At 52.4% G+C, this 3,950-nt stretch overlaps 1 protein-coding gene across 11 annotated transcripts in view; it reads left to right on the top strand.

Moving 5' to 3' along the window:
* MYT1L (myelin transcription factor 1 like) overlaps positions 1–3,950 on the top strand; it is a 251,956-nt gene that overhangs the window by 196,658 nt on the left and 51,348 nt on the right. The gene's annotated exons all lie outside the window — the stretch shown is intronic.

Genomic DNA, 3,950 nt, shown 5'->3' with positions numbered 1-3,950 from the left:
GGAAAGGAAGCTAGGAGAGTTAAAGAGAGTGTCAGCCGTTGATAACGGCAAGGTTGTCTGCAGAGTGGCTGTGTGAAACCCGCTGTGTGTCCCTGAGAGACCAGATCCCTGTGGTCAGCGTGGGGGACCTCGCCTGACTGGCTGGCATTTGGATTAGAAGCAGAACTCAGAGGCTGATTGTTTTGTCATTAAAATCTCACTGAGAGTGATTTGCTTCTGTGCTCACATGCCAGCCATTTGGGAGCTGTGCTTAAACAGCATGTGTCTATGAAAAGCGTAAATTGTGGATGCCACCCAGGAAACATGAAGAATGTAACTTGTGGGAGGTTTCTCCGGACTCAGTGCAAACGCCTCGTGCTCCTGATACGATTCCTCAGCCTCTGCAGTGCTGGTTGTGGGGGCAGATGGCCGTTTGCCATGGGGACCATCCTCTGCACTGTGAGACTCATGTGGCATCCCTCGGCCTCGCCCACCAGATGCCAGTAGCATGCACCCATTCATGACTACCAAAGATGCCCGCAGTCACTGCTGAGTTCCCCTTGGGACACCACTGCCACAGGCCAGGGGCAGCAGAGGGCTTATTACATCGATGCGCCTCACCGGGCAGCACAGAAACCACCTGGACACTTGACAGAACAAGAGTGAGTCATGCCTTCCAACAGGACTGCCAGAATTAGATCACTGGTTTAGAGTAAATAAAAATGTTTTAAAACTCCAATTCAATATACATAGACAAGCACATTCCAAGCTAGACTTTATTCCATCTTAGAAAAGCAATGTCTCAGTCCCCTCGTGTGGCCAGAGCTTCCAGTATGGCGAATGTCAGTGCCTTTGGAAGGCAAACACTTCCTGGTCATTTTGTGTCCAAATCTCTGTTTTTCTACTGATTTTTTTGGTGGGGCGTTGGCATCATGTAAATTTAGTCACAATGTGGTTTAAACATTTTATTCATTTTACGTCTGTTAGGTATTAATATAGCACAGACCCATGATGAAAACCTAATCTAAGCTGGAATGTAAGCTGCCATCTATTCCTGGAGTGAATGATCCAGGTCAATCCATGAAGGTGGAAAGTAGATGTGCTTTTGTGTTGGGCAAATCTGAGAACTCGAAGGAGCCCTCTAGGTTTCCAGCATAGCGAAGGTAGAGTACTTGTGACATGACTGGTTCTGGTAACAGCTTCCCTAGCATAGACACCTGAACATCTGACAGACATGCCAAGCAGAAGTCCTGCCTTCAACCACCACTTCTTACGTGAAGTCACTGCGAAGAAGATGGAGGCCACTGTGAAGCCAGCGCCGTGCTGTGTCAACGGGCTGCTGACGACAGACGTCAACCAGCAAACAGGGAAGCTCGTTCAGGACTGCTGGTGCTTGGCGGCCAGAAATCCAAGTGGGAGGAACTTCTCTTCATTTTAATCTCCTGTTTCCAGGAACAGAAACATAAGGTTATGTATATGCAACTGTGGAGAAAACGTCACTGAAACAGTGATTCGCCGGCGTTCTTCCCTCACTTGTGCCGCAGTTCAAGGTAGTTGTGTGGGTTCAAGGCCTCCTCCTCCCACACTGGGGTCTGTCGTGAGAGCTGACGTCACAAAACAATGATCCCGAACGTGCTCAGGGCACAGATCCGCCTCGCACACCTGTGGTGTCTGGGATTCTCCCTCCTGCTCCAGGACAAACGCACACGCTCCAATTCTGTCTGCAGTCAGAGTGTTGCCAGCCCCCTTCGGAGAGAAAAGCGAGGCTGAGCCCTGGCCTTCTCCTGGGCCCATTCTGGGAACTCGGGCAAGGAGCTGTCCTCCACCGTCTCCACAGCCGCGCTGAGCATTCGCAATTCATTCACTTTTGGATTTGAGGAAACTGAGGGGCCAAGAGATTAAGCAGCAGAGCTGCGCCGGAGCCCACGTCGTCTGGCTCAGAGTCCCGGCTCCTGGCAGCCCACGTGCCTAGGGTGGCCTGGAGGAAGCGTGTGCCTAAACCACCTGGAGAAGGTGGGGATCGCACCTGCCCCTTGGCTGTGGTGTTTTCCGGCCTCCACATAGCGTCTGAAACATCCCTAAGTCCATTTCCACAGATGCTCCTTGGTGGTGATGTTCTGTCAAACGATCCTCCATCCACCGCTTTGCCGATTCTCCGTGGTCAGTGGACAGAGGGAGGCCCCGTCGACCATGTGCCTACAAAGGCATCCGCCTCATTCACAGTCACCCAGGGGCCCCTCTTTGCACTCTCGTCTTTAACAAACAGACGTGTTTCTTGAGTATATCCTCAAAATCCTGTTTTCCAAGCACCTTTACTCTGTTCTCCAGCCCTCCCAGGCCCTCTCCTTCCCCCATGGCCCCTCAGCAGGGTCCCGCCAGGCAGGCTTGCCAAGGGCTGCTCCCCGTTCTCTCTGGCCAGCTGACCCGCATGCCTTTCCATGGGATCAGACAAGCAGCAAGGGCTCCAAGAGCCCTGCAGTTGTTCCAGTGCAGAAGCCAAGGCTACATTTTCCACAAATGATGACGCTCCAGGAATTCGATTCCCACTAACACCCTGTGCCCCCTATGGTTCCAGAATGGCCTCTAATCACAAAAGAACATTTGCTGGGCATCAGCTATGTGCCAGAAATTACAACAAGCATTTCACATATATAATCTCACCATCAGCTGCGGTGATTGGAATCCTGACTGCAAGTGAAGACGCATGGGCACAGAGATGCTCAGCTGCCCGTCCCGTCGGCGCCCGTCCCGTCCGTCGGCGCCCGCGCTCACCCGGAGCACTTGCACTCTGCTGCTTTACAATCATGTGCAAAACCAAAGCCTCCAGGAGTGCAGTCAAATGGCTGGACGGTGTCTACCTGCACTGCCCCCTGTGCCATGGAGACTTTAAACAGGGATCCCAAAGGCCTCACCTGCTGTGAAATGAGGCATCACCAGGTCCCGAGGCAGACAGTGAAGAAGCTGGCTTGATGTCATGCAGAAGAGCCACGAGCAAGTCGGCCTTGGAGGGTCTCATGTTCCGCTGCCAAAATCAGGAGAGGCGGCTCCTCACCAGGGAGCCTTGGGAACCTTGCAAGGCAGTGCCGGTCCAAGCCGTCAGATGTGCTCTCACAGCGGGGGGCAAAGCTGTACAGTCAGAGGGCCAGGAAGGCACAGGATGCACCCTCACACAGGCCACAGAGCTGCTTCGCAGAGGTCAGTGCCGTCTGTGCTCTCCCTTGGGCTCCGGGCCCAACATCCGCCCTAGCACCACTTTGGCCTGGAGGCCCCAAGGTACACTGCCCTTGACCACAGGTCTCCCACAATCCCAAATCCTCCAGTTTCCCCTCATTCTGCGCTCACCTGTCGTTTGCTCTTTCTTGCTGGAGCTGTCCATGCGCTTACCCAGCCGTTCCCTGCCCCAGAGAACACGGGGCTCTGAAATGTTTATAGCGTTTCCAACATTTATAAAGTTCCAGATAAAGATGTAGACATACGATGAGCCCCCATGAATCGTGGAAAACTGTTTCTGTCTAGGAAATTGTTAATCATTTAAACATAATCCCCAATGTCAGCGTGGAATTCCAGAAACCTAGTAAATTAGTAAATGCCTATTTGAGTATATAATCTGTCCCTGAGGCTAAGATGTAAAGGCTAACCATCCTGGCGCACTCTAATGCGTTTCTGCACGTTCAAGGGAAACATAGATGGGATCCAGGAGGATGGGTGATGTCACTAGGGTAAGAATCCGACCCAAAAGATACTTTCCAAATGTGTATGTACTTATCAAAACCTAAAGATAATGAATAAGTTATGTCTTAATTCTGACCAGGCGGGTGGGTCAGAGCAGAGGAGAGAGGAGGCGACGCTGAGCCACAGGGTGACGGATGGTGAGGGTCCCCAGGAGGTTGTATGGAGCTGAGCCACATGGTGACGGACGGTGAGGATCCCCAGGAGGTTGTATGGAGCTGAGCCACAGGGTGACGGATGGT

The sequence above is a fragment of the Cebus imitator genome, unplaced genomic scaffold, assembly GCF_001604975.1.
Source record: "Cebus imitator isolate Cc_AM_T3 unplaced genomic scaffold, Cebus_imitator-1.0 Scaffold512, whole genome shotgun sequence".
Lineage (NCBI taxonomy): Eukaryota > Metazoa > Chordata > Mammalia > Primates > Cebidae > Cebus > Cebus imitator.
The sequence above is the reverse complement of the archived record's forward strand: the minus strand, read 5'-3'. Positions and strand labels throughout refer to the sequence as shown.